The sequence below is a fragment of the Capsicum annuum genome, chromosome 6, assembly GCF_002878395.1.
Source record: "Capsicum annuum cultivar UCD-10X-F1 chromosome 6, UCD10Xv1.1, whole genome shotgun sequence".
NCBI lineage: Eukaryota > Viridiplantae > Streptophyta > Magnoliopsida > Solanales > Solanaceae > Capsicum > Capsicum annuum.
The window spans coordinates 45,264,797-45,284,050 of NC_061116.1; positions in this window are offsets into that span (position 1 = coordinate 45,264,797).

The window sequence follows — 19,254 nt, forward strand, 5'->3', positions numbered from 1 at the left end:
TAAGCAACTTTTGTCATTTTTGATTATTTTACTTTGATATTATAGTGAAAGTCATGATACAAGGAAAATTTAAGGAAATGGAATCAAAAGAGCTGAAAACTGATGCAAAAGAACTGGAAGTGTGGCTGACGACATTCCTGATAAGTCGTCAGCCCTGTGATAAGTTATCAGAAATCACGTTAGGTGTTGCAGTGTTAGAAGGATTAAAGTGAAACTGTGACAACATTTATGACATGTCCTCATAACTGTGATAAGGCGTCAGAGTTGCCGTCAAGTGTAGGTAGAGAATCAAATTTTGAATGAAGAAGTGATGATATTTTTGATATGTCATCATGTATCTGATAAGTCGTTAAGCTTTGTCGCCAGTTAAAGCAGAAGATGCCAAGAATGCTGGAGGGCCTGATGACATTCCTGATAAGTCGTCAGGACACTGACACGCCGTCACAAATACCGTCACCTATTCCGAAGGATTTTCTAAACATTGTGATTTTATTTCCTTATTTAGGATTAACTATAAAAAACATTATTTAGGATTTTTCTATGGGGATTTTTGGCACTTGAGTTTTAAGAAGAATATTTTGATATTTTCTCTCTTTACTTCTTGACTCTAACAACACAGCTATTTTTGAGACATTATTATCAATATTTTGGGATTTTTTCTTTGTGATCTAATCTGCTATTCACTAGTTATTATTCATCTCTATAACTTTATCTTTCAAATCATGAATTCAATTGTGTTTTGTTCGTTATATCATGAGTGTCTAAGCTCCATTAACCTGAGTTATGGGATCTATGGTTAGGTCTTGATGAGGTGCTAAGTATTCAAGATTCTAAAGGTGGTAGGATTTCTTGATAATTCTGAAGTTTTAATTAACGTTTGTTGGTTGAAAACTGTAGACACACCTTCTTTGATTTTCTTGAGAAAGAAATCAAATATAGTAGGAAGAGAATTATCAACCGGGACTCGAAAATACTTTATTTAATAATCAGCGTTGTAACAAGGTTGGTTAACTTGAGGTAAAATCTGGGCGGTAAATAGAAATTCCCTAAGTCCGAGAGGATTAGGGAATTAAATGCTTAAGCAGGTCGAGAGGCATTTAAGCATAACATCGATAAAGATAACTTGTTATCCTGCCCACCGTGAGAATCTTGAAACACTTCTAGCATCTGTCATGTACTGGAAGCCCTAGTGAACATAATTCTAGTTATTTCATAAACTCTTGATTTACAAACACTGAAACTAGAGTGACCAACTATTATTTGCTAATCATTAAAAACCCCCACTATATCTTTTTGCATCATTCATTTGAATTCAAGTTGTAGCTATAGTTTTAAATTGATTTAATAGCCACTAAGGGTTAGAGTATACCTAGAATAGATAAATCCCGGGGGTCATTTGTAGCCTCCCATACAACGTCTAATTTAACGTTGCGTCACGAATCAGGTATCTCGATTGCTTCAGACTTCATCAAGATAGATAGTAGTGATACTTTTCATTAATTCTTTTGGACCAATATAAAGTTTGACTCGTTTCCCATTTACCTTGATGGTACTGCCGTCTTCATTTTCAAGTTCCACCACTTCAGATGAGTAGACTTGACTAACTCTAAAAGGGCCGGACCACTTAGATTTAAGTTTACCTAGGAACATTTTGAGTCTAGAATTGAACAGGAGCACCAAGTCACCCTTTTGAACGTCTCGTTTCTCTATCCTTCAATTATGGTATTTTCATCTTTTCTTTATATAGGTCTACTCATTCATATGCCCTGAGATGGAATTCATCCATCCTATTTAGCTATCCTAGTCTCAGCTCTGCTGCCTTCTTTCAACTCAAATTCAGCCTTTAGAGTGCCCATAAGGCTTTGTGCTCCAACTCTATTGGTAAGTGAAAAGCTTTTCCATAGACCAACTGAAATGATGACATACCAATGGGTGTCTTGAAAGCAGTCCAATATGACCACAAGGCATCATTGAGATTTTGAGACCAGTTTTTCCGACTAGCATTCACCGTTATGGCTAGGATAGCTTTAATCTCTCGATTTGACACCTCCACTTGCCCACTAGTTTGCGGGTGATATGGAGTAGCTACTCTATGCTGTTTCACCCCATATTTTTCTAACACCACTCAAAACACTTTGTTGTAAAAATAAGATCATCCATCGCTTATAATAGTACGTGGTACTCCAAAGCAAGAGAAGATGTTCTTATTGAGAAAAGCAACAACCCTATTTCCTTCCTTATCAAACAAGGCAACATATTCAACCCATTTTGAGACATATTTAACAAAAACTAAATTATACTTTATCTCGTGTGAGCTTATAAAAAGTCCCATGAAATCGATGCCCCAGACATCAAACAATTCCATTTCAAGCATCTTAGTCAAAGGCATCTCATGTCATTTGGAGATTGACCCCTGACTCTAACATTGGTCACATTTTAGCATAAACTTGTGGGCATTCTTGAACAATGTTGGCCAATAGTAGCCTCTCTCCTTCCTAGCCATTTGGTCACCTACATGGTGGCCTCTAAATGGGGAAGCATGACATGCCTCCAATATGCTTAAGACATCCACCTCTGGAACACATCTCCTTGTAATGTTGTCAGCATATCAGCGAAAAAGATATGGCTCATCCCAAAAGTAATGTGTCACATCATGTAGGAATTTCTTCTTTTGATGGGAAGAGAGATTTTATGGAATGACTTCACTCACAATATAATTTGTAAAATCAGCTTACCAAGGCAATTTCTCCACCGCAATAGCCAGTATCTCCTCATCAGGAAATACATCACTTATATCTATTTCATCACTACTTGCTTGCTCACCTTACATTCTAGATAGATGATCTACAACCTGGTTTTCACAACCTTTCCTATCCTTAACTTCAAATTCAAATTCTTGTAGCAGCAATACCCATCTAATCAGCCTTGGTTTTGCATCCTTCTTAGCCATCAAATACCTCAAGGCTGCATCATCAGTGTGGACCACCACCTTGGTCCCAAGCAGATAAGCCCTAAATTTCTCAAAAGCATACACTACTGCTAGAAGCTCCTGTAAAATAATGGTGTAGTTCTTTTGCTCTCCATTTAGTGCTTTGCTGGCATAATATACTAGATGAAATAGTTTTTCCTTCTTTTTTCCCAATACAGCTCCAAGGGCAACACCGCTTGCAGCACACATGATCTCAAATGATTTTGATTAGTCTGGTGCAACATTAATAGGGGCCTCAACCAGCTTCTTTTTAAGGCATTCAAATTCCTTCAAGAAATCATCATCAAAGGAAAATTTTACTTCTTTCTCCAAAAGTTTGCAAAGTGAATTTGCAACCTTCGAGAAGTCTTTTACAAACCTCCGATAAAACCCAGCATGTCCAAGAAAACTACACACTCCCTTCACTAAAATGGGAGGTGGTAGTTTCTCAATAACTTCCACCTTGGCTCGATCAACTTCTATCCTTTTTGCTGAAATTTTGTGGCCGAGAACGATGCCCTCCTTTACCATAATATGACATTTTTCTCAGTTAAGCACCAAATTAAATTCAACACATCATTTCAAAGCTATGCTTAGGTTTTCCAAGCATACCTCAAATGAATCTTCCACTACAGATAAATCATCCATGAATACCTCTATGGTGTTCTTCACCATATCTGAGTAGATAGACATCATGCACCATTGAAAAGTGACGGGTGTATTGCATAGTCCAAACGGCATCCTCTTAAATGCAAAGGTGCCATATGGACATATGAATGTCATATTCTCCTAATCTTCAGGAGAAATACATATTTGGTTGTATCTAAAATATCCATCCAAGAAACAATACCATTCCCTTTCAGCCAGTCGATCAAGTATTTGGTCCATAAAGGGTATCGGGATATGGTCTTTCAGAGTCCATGAATTTAGATTACGGTAGTCCATGCAAACTCTTTACCCAGTCATAGACCTGAGTGGAGTCAACTCATTCCTTTCATTTGCAACCACAGTTATGCCACCCTTTGTGGGCACATATTGAATTAGGCTCACCCATTTGCTGTTAGAAATCAGGTAAACCACTCCTGCATCTGACTACTAAATAATCTCCTTGTTAACCACCTATTGCATTGGTGGGTTAAGATGATACTGATGCTCTATGGTTGGAATACAATCATCTTTAAGTTGTATTTTATGCGTGCAGATGCCAGGGAGAATGCCAATAATATCTGCAATGGTCTTTCCTATAGCTCTCTTGTGTCTTTGAAGTACTGAAATAAGTGCGTTTACCTGTTGCTCACCTAGATCAGTAGTAATAATAACAAGTAGCATGTTTTCGTTGCCCAAAACATATATCGTAAGTGCCCAGGCAATTCTTTCAATTCCAACACCGGTGGCTCCTCAATGGATGGCTTGGTTGGTGGTGTTGTCAATTATCCAGGTAAAGGTCTAGCTTTTTAGGAGCATAAGGATATGAACCCATTCTTGATAGGGCATAAATAGTTTATTCATACTCCTCAATGCCTTCAGGATTGAAGCTCATCAGAACTACGGCTAAAGGCTCGGCAACAAGTTGCTCCTCTCTTGACAACTTTTGTTTATCCTCATAATACACATCAACTACTGAGAACACACTCATTTATTCCTGTTACTTTATTGATTTACACACATCAAACTATACCACTTCATCATTCATCCTGAATAAGAGCTTATTCACTCTTAAATCAATCAATATATTTCTGATTGTGAGGAAAGGTCGACCCAAGATTATGGGCACCTCGAAGTCCACCTCGCAATCTAGAATGATGAAATTTACAGGGAATATAAAGTTGGATACATTCATCAACATATCATATAAAATGCCAATAGGTCATTTTACTGACCTATCCGCCATCATTAGTCGCATGTTGGTGGGTGTGGGATTTTCCAGACCCAACTTTCTATATACAGCCAGCGGCATCACATTAATACTTGCTCCTAGATCACATAATGCCTTGGCAAATTTCACAGTCCTAATTGTACAGAGAATAGTGAATACGCCTAGGTGTGGCTTCTTCTGCACCAAGGTCCATGTTGAAATAGCACTACAATAATGGAGATTATCCTTCAATTCATAGCTCACTGCTCTTTTCTTAGTCACAAGGTCCTTCATGAATTTATCATATCATGGCATTTGTTTGAATGTCTCCACCAATGGAACATTTATCATCAACTGCTTGAGCATTGCCATGAATTTGCCTAATTTTACATTATTAGTTTTCTTCTTTAGTCATTGAGGAAAGGGAGGTGGTGGTCATTGGATAGTTTTCAATACTACCTCCTTCTCCTTCTCTTTTCTTTTTTCTAGAACATCATCAAAATTATCCAGCTTCTCAGACTCTACTGGACTACTTTCTTCTAGTTCATCATCAACTACCTCATTACTTATAGGTTTGCCTACAGAAGGGCCAGGTAATATCTTACCTCTTCTAGTGATAATAGCCATGCATGATCCATCATTCCAAGAATTATGGACCGTATTACTTGGTAATGTTCTGCTTTTTATCTGGTTAAATTCTACGGAGAGTTGGCTTATTGCTGCTCCAACTGTTTAATTACGATAGAGTGTGAGTGTACTAATTGACTGATAGATGTCAGATAGGTCTTCATGGTGGTCACACCAGAGTTGGTAGCCTCCACTCCCTTCAATAACTCAACCATCATGTCCTCCATGGACATATTTTTAGAACTTGTTGAAGCAGCCTCACAATTTCTAGAAGGAATATATAACCCACTCCTATCATTGTTATTCCTCCAATTTCCTTGCTCTCTATCTTTATAACCAGGCTTATCATAGTAAGTCCGACCTTGATTCCCTTGGATATTGCCTCAGAAACCCCCCTGATTATTAATATAGTTAGCCTCTTTATCTGTATCAACCTCACTTCTATCCTAAGATCCCACAGCTTTCACCTTTTCAATCTTGCCTGATAGCAAGTGCTTGGTTAGTAAGTCCATCTTTGTATTAAGGTGAGAAATGTCTTGGTTACGCTCTTTTTTTTTGCATTGTTCCGTAGTAATATCTACCGAAGTAGTGGGGCTGGCCACTACATAGTCTCTAGTATGCTATGCCCGACTCTGTTTGGTCATTCTGTCTAGTATCTCTGAAGCCTCTAGGAATGTGAGATCAACAAATGAACCATTAGCAATATTTTCTACAATTGGCTTTGTAACGGAGTTAAGAGCCCTGTACAACATCTCCATCAAATGTATGTCTGTCATGTTGTGGTTCGAACACTGTGTCAGCTTCTTCTTGAATCTTTCCCAGGTTTCATACAAGGCTTCAGTCAGGAGCTGCCTAAAGTTGCTGATCTCATCCCTCAATTGTACCCTCCTGGAAGGTAGAAAGCACCTTTCCAGGAAACATCCTTTCAACTGCCTCCAGTTAGTTATAGAATTGGGTGTCAGCTTATTTAGCCATAATGTTGCCTCCCCAGAAAGAGACAACAGAAACAATCTCAATCAAATAGTATTCTGGTCCACTCCTGGGTTATCAAAAGATTTGCAGATGGTGACAAAATTCACCAGATGCAATTTTAGGTCATCCCCAGGAATGCCGCCAAACCCCCCCTTCAGATTTAGGAGTTGAATCATAGTACTCGTAATGTTGAATTTTGCCCTAGGTGCCAACGGTGGAGGAATAATTGCACCCATTGCACCTGCTTAGTCCATTCCATCATCATCATTATTGAGATAATACTGGACCGGCTGGTACTCTTACCTTTCTCCGAACGGACGGTTTCTGTAAATATTACACCGTACTGGTGCAGCTATTTCCTCTACACGCCTTGGGTTACCAGGATTTAGCAACTCCTCATCTCCCAAATCTTCATCCTTAGTATTTGGATATTGTGCTTGTTGCCCGACATTTTGTATATTCACCTAAGCTCTAGCTAAGGCTGCCAATCTGTCAGCCTCTTGCTATTCTGCCATTCTTCCAATTCATTGCGGTTCTGGATTAGGTGGTAATAACAGTTTTATGGAACTTATGGTTCTTCGCATACACTATAAAGATCCTACAAATTAAAAAAAATAATAAACAAACGTAAAACTAGGAAACTTAACTAACAGTCAATTAGTGCACACAAACTTCAGTTTTCAACCGTATTCCCCGGCAACGGCACCATTTTTTATAATGGTCAAACTACACCTCTCAACAAGAATGTAAGTGATAATTTTCAATATAAAACCCAACTAGGTTGGGGTCGAATACCACAGGGAATATGGTGTGAACGTCAGTCGTTTGCAATTTAATCGACTGATAGTTGGATGTTTCCAGAAAAAGGGAGGTTTTAGTTAATAAGTAATTGTTGGTCACTTTAGTTTAAATGTTTATAATCAAGAGTTTATGAAAAACAAGAATTATGTTCACTAGGGGTTGTGGTACTTGACAGATGCTACTAGTGGTTCAAGATTCTTATGGTAGGTAGGACAACAAGTTATCTTTAGAGAAGTCATGCTTAAATGTCTCTCGACCTACTTAAGCATTTAATTACCTAATCCTCTCAGAATTAGGGAATTTATATTCATTGCCCAAATTTTTTCTCAGGTTAACCAACTTTGTTACAGCGCTGATTATTAAACGAAAGTTTAGTGTTTCCAAGTCCCTGTTGATAATTCACTTCCCACTATATTTGATTTCTTTCTCAAGCAAATCAAAGCAGGTATTATCTATCATTTGCAACCAACAGAAAATAATTGAAACATCAAAATTATCAAGGAGTCCTACCACCTTTTGAATCTTGAACACTCAGCACCTTATCAAGACCTACCCCTAGATCCCATAATTCAGGTTAAAGGAATTTAGCTTCTTATGACGTAATAATCAAAGCAACTAGATGAATTCATGATTTGAAAAATGAACTTACCAAAAGATGAATAGAAACTAGAGATTCTCAAATGAAATCACTAAAGAAAATCCCAGAATAATGATGATAGTCTCTTTAAAGTCATTGCTTTCTCAAGCCAAAGAAAGAGGGATAAAAATATCAAAGTCTTGCGTCTCAAAAATCAAGGTTTGAAACTCTTAAGAAAACCTTAAACAAAGCTTTAAATAGTTTACCCTAATTATGGAAACAAAATAATAAAATTTAGAAATTGCTCAAATTAGGTGATGCCATTTGTGATAGCCTATTAGGAGGCTGACGACTTATCACAAATGTCATCAGCTTCCTTTATGCTTTTGGAACTCGCTTCCTAACGTTGAGGAAAAATGGTGACACCCTATCAGCTTCTTGATGACCTATCACAAATGTATTCAAGGCTTTTCATCAGCTCTCATGTTCTGCCTTAGGCTGACGACAATCTTGACGACTTATCAGCTCCTTAACATCCTATTATAAAATGAAATCACAGCTTTTAACTTAGGCCAATTCTTTGTCTACTGCTGAAGATGAAGCTGATAGCTTATCAAAGGGTTGACGACTTATCACAAATGTCGTCAGCCACACTTCTCCTTTATTTACTTCAAATTTAAGCTTATTTTCTTCCATTCTTGTTGGTTCTCTAGCATCTTAGCTTATACTGCAAAATCAAACATAAAGTAATCAAAAACGATAAAAGTTGCTTAAGACTTCGCAATTATTCTTAGTTAAAAACCTCAAATGTGTTAGCATTACCTCACATATCAAGGTTTAATGAAGGAATCGTACTATTAAAGAAGCGACTTGGGAGACAGATGCAGACATACACAAGTGCTATACATAGGTTTTTATTAACTCAGTTATTTTTTTACTTAGCCATGTTATTTTGGGCTATTTTTCATTTGGGGAAGAATGAGTGGAAAATTGCTATCTAATAATATAGCCTACATTGTCATTACGCTAAAATAAGAGGTAAAAACTTTATCAAGTCTTTCCTTAGAAAATTTAAGAAATTTAGGGCTAAGCTAGTGTTGGATAATTTTTAGGGTGAACTAGTCTAAGGAAATCTGGTATTAATGTGAGCGTGGGTGGTGACGTTTGACTAAATATTTAGATAGATAATAAATTTAGGCTGTCGTAGCAGCTTTTGGTACATAAAATAGAGTTATAGACTCTGATTATAGAGTTACATGGAAGGGTTAGTTTTTGATGTCATATTTTGAGGAATGTGTTGTTAAATAGATATAATTGGGTGAGGACACAAGATTATACCTCGAGACCACTATTGGGAATAAGGGAACTGCTTTAATGGAAAAAGCATAACTATAGTGGTAGCCTACAATTCATTGCGGACCATTGCAATGGTACTTTACCAGTGAAACAGTACCACTACAGTGGTAACTTAATCATTACTGTGGTAAAATATAATATTTTAAAATTATATTCAACCAGAAACACATTTTCATTCCCCAATTTTTGAAATTCTTTGGAGGTAATTTCCTTACATTCTAAAGTTAAATTGCTTCTTAGAATCACTGAAACTCATTAGAAACTTGGTCTTGGTGGAAACTAGGCTTTAGCTCTAATTTATGAACTTAATGAAAAAGAGTTGAAATGAGTATAAAATTAGTAGATTATTATTCTTGGATATTAAAAACACTAATTGGATTAGTGTCATAGTTATTCATACTAAATAAAGTAGGTTCATGAAATTGAAGGGGTAGAAAATCCCAAGATGATGAACTATGGCAATTTCATAGTTAATGATTAATTAATAGTCCCTATTCATTAAAAGGAAATAAGATTCTTGAATTAGATGTGTAACCTTCTTTTTATATAATAACAAGGTGAAAGTGAAAGAAAATGCGAGCTTATAGCCTTAAAAGTTACGTTGACCAAGGAATTGAGACAGGCTATGATTTATTATAAGAAGACTTGTCTCTCTGGTTATTTGGGAATCAAGTAGTTGTGATTGCTTTAGAGCACTACTTGTGATTATTGACTATATTTTCATATTCATTTATAGTGATAATAAAGAGATAATGATGGTGATGATGACATTGAAATCATGATGTTCATGATGTTGTTAATGATATTGATAATGATGAGATTATGATCCTGATGATATTAAAATCATGATTTTTATGATATTTCTATTGATATTGATGATACTGAGTGGAGAAGGATAAATGTGCACATCTTGCATTCACACATTTAGTCATATGCATTGAATGTTCAATTGTAATAATAAATTGTAATACGACTTATTATTGAATTTGGCTAAGTGTAAATATACATAAATATGAGTTGTATTTCATCTAAGTGAAGTGTGATAAACATATTTTTCTCATTGATTATGAGTTTTGTAATGATTGTTGTTGCATCTATTTGGTTCGCTTATTTGTATAACATTGAGTTGAGTTGGCCTATGGTGCCTACTAGTACTTGTTGACATAGTGATGCTACATGTGGTATTCTTTTTATTTATGGAGCATGTTCCAACATTTTACACAAGACCTTGTCTCTATCCAAAAAATTTTAATTTTAATTTAAGGGTGAGCACCATGATCAGGCAACCTGTAGGTCTTCACTACTATATTTATGTCCCTTATTTTAGGACTAAGACACTCCTATGTTTTATGCTATATTTTTTGGACAATATTTTTTATCATAGACTTGAGTACTCTTAGATGTTCTTTTAAGGTAACTTCATGTCTTGGGGATGTAACAAATAGAGGGTTTTCGCACTTTATTTGTGACTTGATGATTTTATTGGTTTTACAATATTACATATTTATTGATTATGGGAATTTTTGAACTTATTAATGATAATGTCAGTATTAGGTGAATGTGAATGTATCACTTGGTTAGTAAGGGTTGGGTTAAGCATGGTTCTCCTACCATAATTTAGGGTGGGTTCCAATCATGACCATTTGAGTCGTGACACTGTGATAAAGCTACAACTCTATAGTCTCCCTATCTTAACCAATAGAAAGAACTTCATGTTTTCCTTTCTATCATCTATCTCATATATATATCTATGGACATACTATGACAAGATCTGAAAGCCTAGTTTTGCATAGTCAAAATTGCTCATTCTCTAAAACTCACCTAGGTGTGAAATAAGGCAATGTCATAATAACTTAAGAATTAGTTTATCTCAGCTGAACATGTCTCAAGTTATAGGTTATTTAGTCTTTGCCTTTTAACTTTGTAGACCTACTCCCCTTTTGGGATGATTTATAGGTCTCTTGCTGTAGTATCTTGTCTGTTGATGTTGTCTAGAGTTGGTTGTGTTCTATCTTTGAATTAGAGTTGTTGTAAAGAGATCTTACAACAAAGTATTGTAAGAGTGACTGGTCAATAGTTTAATTTCTAGGTTACAAGAGGTTGTAATATAAGCATTGCTCAGCGTTTTGGTAAAGATTCGGAAAATCCTTTTGGGGTAGGTCATGGTTTTATTCCCAAGAGCAAGGATTTTCCATATATCTATCTTTCTTTCTTTACTTTTTATTTTAACAGTAGAAATAGGTAGTGAACCTGGTTATATGTATTGTGACAGACTCGTATAAATTATCAACTGGTATTTGAGTAGGTTATTTCAAATAGTTAACAAATAAAAGAGCTCTTTTAATGATTGCTCCACTAAATATGGAAGAAGGAAAATCAACAACAAGGCCACGTAAATTCAATAGATAGTTTTATATGTGGTGGAAGACAAGGATGGATGAATTTATTACAATGGTTGATTATGAGATGTGGGATATCATTTGTGATGGTCCTCATGTTCCCATACAGATAGTAACTACATTTGATGATGTTAGAAACACATCAAAGATAGTAAAGAGTATAATTATGTTTATTGAAGGCGGTTGAAAGAATTATAAATCTAAGAAACTGCTTATTTATGGAATCAGAACATATGGATATAACAAGATCTTGGTTTATGAGACAAACAATAAAATCCGAGAAGCCTTACAAATAAATCATGAAGGAATAAGCAAAGTAAAGAATTCCAAGATAAGCATACTTACCACTCATGATGAAGGCTCACTCATCAGTTAGGTTGAGACCTTTTGTAAAATTTTCCAAGTCTAAGAACTATGACACCACCTTATATTATAAGGGGTCACCATTTAGACCAGACTTAACACCTTAGTCTTTTTGGACATCAACTTAGTGGATCCATATCAACCAATTTTTGTATCCTTGGCAAGGTACTAAACACCCATACAACTAGGTTCATAGGTTGGACCCACTTAGCTTAAATTCTAGTATATCTTTTAATGGTATCTACCACAGTGCACCATTCACAGTTCAGGTTCAGATACTTGTATGACCTTGTATTCAGTTGTTCAACTTATCATACAGTATATGTTCATTATTTGGTCTTGCATCAGTTTATCATTTCACATGTGCTATATTTTATTTTGATGATGAGAAACAGACTACAAGGGATCAGGTCCCTAGATGTTCATGGCTACAGTACAGTTACCACGCATCTGCACAACTTCGTCCTTTTGTGTAACAAATTGCATAGGTTCTGCTTGTACTATGTAGGACACCTAATCCAATGGAATTTCAACCCTAATTATCACTCAACTATAAATGAAAAAGAACAGTTCTCTATCAAGCAGTTTTTGAAAAATTTAGAATCAAAGAAATTGAGAGAGAGAAGAACTCAATCGAGCTTCACCACTCAAATATAGCTCAAGTTCTTATTTCTTGTATGCTAAAATAGCAAATGTTCTTGAGTTGAATCATAAATTATAATTGAATTATTCATTCTATAAGAGTAATTTTCTTTTCTTCTTGCTTTGAGAGAGCTTAGGTAGAGTTAACTAAGGTGGATAGTGGTTAGAGTTAATCAATGTCATGGTGTGTTCTTGGCAGAGCTGTCAAGATAGGGTTGTAGTAGATTTATTTCAACCTGGAGGAACCTATAGTTAGGTTTAATAAAGTCTGTAATAAAGAGTTTGATTATAGTGTAGTTTTGGTTGCTTGTGAGGGCAAGACATGGTTTTTACTCCCTTAAGAAAAGGGGTTTCTACATTAAATCTAGTGTTATTTATATTTCCTACACTGTTTTGTGTTCCTGGTTGGTTTACTGTGATTTTCCTGTGATTGATTTTGAGGGACATGGTCCCTCATGTGTGGTGCAACTCTTAGGGTTCCAATAATTGGTATTAGAGATAGAACACTCTAAAATGTTCATATCTAGAGTGATTTGGTATGCATGGCTACTCCACCTAACCTGGAAGAAGGGCAATCTACCACTAGGCCACCTAGATTTAATGGGCAGTACTATAGGTGGTGGAAAACTAGGATGTTTGACTTTATTATGGATGAGGATAATGACCTTATGGACATAATTCTTAATGGTCCTCATGTTCCAGTTAAAGATGTCAAAGAAGTAGAAATAACAAGAATCGTAGTAAGAAGCAAGAGAGTGTATGATGATAAAGAAAGAAATATAATTGAGAAGAATTAAAAGGACAAGAAATTGCTATTTTGTTGTATAGGGCATGATGAATAGACAAGATTTGCGCATGTGAAAATTCTAAAGAAATCGAGGACTGCTTGAAAATAGATCATGAGGGAACTATAATTATGAAGGATTCCAATGTTGACATCCAGACTACCCAGTATGAAACCTTTACCATGAAAAAGGAGAGACAATACAGGAAATACATACAAGATTCACTTCTATCACAAATGAGCTACACTTCTTAGGAGAAGTGAATTCATAATATAAGAAAGTGAGGAAGATTCTGGTGGTTCTGCCAAAATCCTGGAAAAGCAAAGTAGATGCTATTACTGAGGAAAAGAACCTAAAAACTCTCACTGTGGATGAGCTTATTGTAAATTTAAGGATACATGAACTAAAGAAGCAGCAAGGGCTAGAGAAGAAGAAAGTAAAATGAGTATAATCTTTGGCATTGAAGGCATCAAACTATGATTCAGGTAAAGCAGATACTGATGTTGCTTATTTGGAAAAGAGAGTTGTTAGAGCTATGAATAAGAGTTGCCATTTTTAAAGAAGTGGAAGTAGCAACAAAAAAGGAGGCACTATGGAGGATTGTCACAAATATGGAAGTTCTACGCATTTCATTAAGGATTGTCCAATGCACAAGATGGACTATCAAAAGTATCTCAAGACTGGAGTTGAGAAAGGAAAAAATAGGGACCAGGTCCCTGTAAAATTAAGCAGAAGGGATGTATTTGTTTTTGTAGTAAGGCAGGCCCTAATAGTGTAGGGAGATTCCTCTATTGACTCCCAGGAATATGGGAAGCAGGAAGATGTTTCCATGTTTGTAGTGGGGGATGTTAAAGTTACCTTTGATTTATTGTTTGCTTTTATGGTAAACACTAAATATGAAGAAGAATATATGGTAACACTTCCTGACATCAAAGAAAACTTAAAAAACTACTCTGCTAGAAAGATAAAAAAGCTTGCTAATGTCCTAATTGATTGTATGTATGAGATGAATGCTAAAAAAAAATTCTCTAGAAGACAAGATAGAAAGTCAAGAACTTGATTTGATATCTTTAACTCTCTAGATATCTGAAATTGAGGAGCAGGTCACTAAGCTGAAATCTGAGAATCTAAACTTAGTTAGTCAATTGGAGAAATCTAATAGTACTTGTGATAAAGAGAAGAATAGTGCCATAGAAGGAAATATAGAAGATTAGTAGCTTGAGTTGATAAGATTGACTATTCAGATATCTAAAACTGAGGAACAAGTTGCTAAGTTGAAATCTTAAAATCTGAGCCTGGTGAGTTAACTTGAGAATATAGATGATTCAAATGGTAAAGAGAAGAAAGAATCCTCAAAGTTTTAGATCGATCTTGAAGAAAAATTGAGGGATTCTTGAAAGCACATCATGAATGCACTCCAGAAGAATGAAGAGTTTAGAAAGGGACCTAGTTTTTCTGAGAGAAGAACTTATTAAATCTATATAATGGACTTCATCCTCACAGATTCTTTCTAACTTAAATGGTCAAGGAGTTAATATTGGTAAAGTCCTTGGGTATCAATACAAAACTCAATCACCTGGGTCACAAGGCAGGTGGTCAATGATGTTAAAAACAAAGATCACAAACTGCTATGCATTCATTATGGAAGAGATGGGCATATGAAGGAGATTGTCTAGCTCAGAGCAAGAATGATCAATGTTAGATATGTCCAGCAAGGTAATATCTATCATAAAAGTTCAGACCTTGAAAAATATGAATAAGATCTCATTCCCTAGATAGACAAACAAGGATTTGATCACACCTCTATCCTCCTACTAGGAACTTAAGCTCAAGTGGGTTCCTAAATTTAACAAATGATTTTGTTTGCAGAAGAGAGAAAAGGTTGGAAGTCAGAGCTATCTTCTTGATATGTAATTGTTCAAAGCTATGACTGGAACATATGGCTGTGTTCTCTCTCTCAAGACTCTCCAAGGTAGATTTGTCTTATATGGAAAAGGTAAAAAAGATCAAGAAAAGCTACATGTGTTAGCTACTTCTAAAAACAAGGAAAACCTTGATGAAGATAAGGGTCAAGAACAAACTTGATACAGACGAGAGTGTTGACAGTGATAGAGATCTAAGATCTCAGTCACAAACATTAGCTCAAGTAGAAAAACCTTAAAAAGAGTCTATCAAGTTTTCACGGGGACAGTGGAATTTATCTTAGAGGGTCAAATTGAAAGATTATATCTTTTCATTCTCCTGGACATTCTAACTCATATTTGGAGACAGACGTGCAAACAAGAGCCTAAGACAGAGACCTCATGGGTTTCTCGGCATCCTTATCCCAAAAGTGAGATCAAAAGGGTGAAAAGAGTCTGAAAGATGCTAGCTGGTTAAAAGTAATGCATAAGGAACCCTGGATATTTGAAGGATGCTAAGTCTAAGAACTGGTCCTAAAACCTTTTTCAAATTTTTTTTGGTATAAAGTGGTGTATAGAACCTAACAAATCTAAGGTTGGGATTGATTAAATTAACCCGACCTACTAGATGTATCAATTTCTCTCCTCAAAATTGGCTATGACCAGGAGACAGGTATCCTTAGTAAAATAGGTGCATGTTGATATAAATCAGTACCATACCTTTGCAGGTATACACCCATGGGAATAAATTTGGAAGAAAAAAATGTGGCATTCACAAAGTCAAGGTTTCACTCAAAGAAAGAGAGGGACCTAGTCCCATCTCTCAGATTAGTATCATGAATGTGCATTTTTATTTGTTCTAATAGATAAAGCTACATTCTCTCTTTCTCTCTCTCTTTCTCTCTCTTTTTTTGTTAGAAAATTATTTTATTCTAAAATAAAGGGTGAGTCACCCCTTAATTAACATTGATCACATCTAATTCTTTAAAAAATCCTTCCTATGCTCACTCCTTCTCTTATCAAAAGGAAATGGCGATTCATTCCTTCTCTTATCAAAAGAAAAGAGTCCAATTACAAATAGTTTTCCTGTGGAAAGGATCTACAAATGTCTACAAACTCCTCATTTTTATGTCTTTTAAAGGAAACTGAGCTCAACATTATTAGAAGTCCTTTTTCAAATCCTCTTGAAAAACACCCTTAGGCTCCTATTCATCCAAACCCAAACCCTTTCTTCACTCAAATTATTAATAAAGAATCATCCCAGAACCCTCAAAATTTTTTTGATAATACATTGATGAATGATGCTTGGGTTGGTAAAAATCTTATCTTGCTGTCAAATAGCCCAGAAAAAGGTATTATTGGTCTAAAAAATAAAAATGTTAGTAAAATATTAAGATATTCTAGGGAAATATCTGAACGTTTAACCAAAAAGAAAGAGACTCCTGAGGAAACTGGTCCCAAAAAGAGGAAAATGGACATCAGGGAATCTATGATCTCTAATACTAGGAGGAAAAATGGAGAAAAAGTTAGGGTGAGTCAAAATAAGTGAGAAATGGGTGCTTAAGAAATCAAAAGGTGTTAACTGGAAGGATTTTTGACACGAGTGTGTTAATAGAACCTAGAATGTTGGAGTTGGTTGAGTTGGTAAAACATCAAGTCTAGATGCATCTCATAGAAGGACCTACTTTGAAACATCCCAAGTCTTGGAACCTCATTAAAGTTTCTACGTTTTGGACTCACTAGGCTTGGTACGACTCAAGGGTACCACTCATACCCATTAGATATGAGTAGGGGGTTGTATTGAGGGTTCACTTATACCTAAGAATTATGGGATGCTTGGTTACTTCCCAAGATATGAATCACAAGGGTAAGAGTTAATAGGAACATATGAATGGTGCACGACAAGTCTTATGGTGCATGCCTGAGTTGTCATATGAAATCTGTCCATTATACGGATAGTGGGTATGATTGGGGGTGTCACACATACCTATTAGGTATGAGTGGGGAGGTGTGAGTCATATAGAAACTAGTAGGTAAGGTCTTGGAAGGTATTGGGTATGATTTGGGGTACCATTCGTACCCTAGTAAACAGATGATAATGGGGAGTCGTACCCCTGGGCGTGGCTTGTTTTAATTATTAAGTCAAGAGTAGTTTAGAGATTCCTTAATCTTAAACCCTTGTGTTATAATGTTATATAAGCCTATATTTCCTTCCATAACACTTACTAAAGGATTATAACACATCAAAAACTCTCTCAAACTCACTCTTGGAAGATTGGAGGCTAGGGTTTTTCATGTGTTCTTCAAAGGGGCTCAAGAGTCATGTTTCTCTTTAAAATCATATTGTAGAAGGAATTTACTCCTTCCCTCATTGTTATTTCAAACTAAAGGCCCGTGTATTGTGTTTTAAACATTGGTTTATAAATCATGAATGGTGAATTTCAAAATATTGTTGAGGGTCTTTATACATATGGTTGTGTATTGGTTTAAACTATGTTTTTACATATTTTTGGGAATGGTTTTAATATGTTTTTGGTTGTTGGTTACGGTTTAACTAATGGGTTATGATTAACCCTAATTATGGTGATTTACACGTTGGTTTTGTCCTTAGTAAAGGTATGCCCTCAACATGTCAATAAAATGCCTCAAAGATTAATTTTACTCTATTATTGAACTTGCATTGGAACTCTTGCATGGTTTGGTTTGGTAATGAAACTCTAAATGGCTTTGGATGGTTTTGCATGGTTTAAATTATATAAATGCTTTAAATGTTTGGCATGGTCTAAAATGGTTTGGAATAGTTTAAAATTTAAAGGTTTTGGTGGTCATGGTTGGTCTATTTTGAAAACCTTGTGGGATACATGTAAATCCCTCAAGTGAATGCATTAACAGAATTGGTTTAAACGGTTTGAAAAGGCTAAAGACTAAATTTTTATGGTTGTGGGGAACATGAAAGTTCCTAAGTAGTTTAATACGGTATATGGGAGGGCACTTGAAAGTCCTCCTAACCTGAATGGTTTGGCTATGGATATTACTTGTTAGTAAGTGGTGGTATGACGATACCACTAATATCATACTTGGCTTATAAAATGGTAAATAGATTGGTTGGTTATTTGTAAAAAGGTTTTAATTGGGAAATAATGGTGGGAGGTGTAGCTAAGCCGTGGAAGGTAGAGGTCCTGGGGGAACCGAAATTGAAAAATCATGTTTGTCGGTATGAGGTTGGTCTTGGTGGACCGTGTGCATGAAGTCACACCTCATATTGGGGGATGTACTAGTCATCCCAACTGGATACTTCCATGGTCGTATGGCTACCCGGACTGGGGACCTTTCAGCATGGAGAGCTGAACCCATATTGCCCATGGGTGCTTTAGGAAGGCAAAGCTACACAGCTCAGGTAAAGGTTTTAAATGGATGCTAAACTTGGATTCCCTTTCCCGGCATGGTGTTATATATATATAGGGGTGGCAAATGGGTGGGTTGGACCGAATATGGATGGATCAAAATGGGCTAAAGCAACATATGGGTCATTGCCCAATCCACCCAAAATATAGATGGGCTAAGATGGGTTGGGCCAAGATGGAATAAACAATGGGTTATAGCCCAATCCGCCCAACTTAACTCATCATTGAACAAGTTACCATTCTAGTAGCAATTTAAGTTAGAATGATATTTTTAATTTTCTTTTTATATTTTTATTATTATATTATTATTTTCACATAAAATTAACATATGAAAACTAAAAAAATTTAATAAAAGCATTTGTCTATATATTTAACACAAATTAATGATAACGAATAAGAAAAGAGAGGTGGAAAAACAAAAAAAATATGATTATTTTATAAAATAAATTTTAAAGATTTGAATTTTTTGGGGGGCGGAGGGCGAGAGGGAGGGAGAGGGGAAGGGGTAAGGGTAGGGGCGGGCTAAGAAAAAAGTTATTAATTTTTTTTTCTAAAATGAAAATTAAAAAAATATATTTTTAGGAGGGGGCTGCGGGGGGTCTGG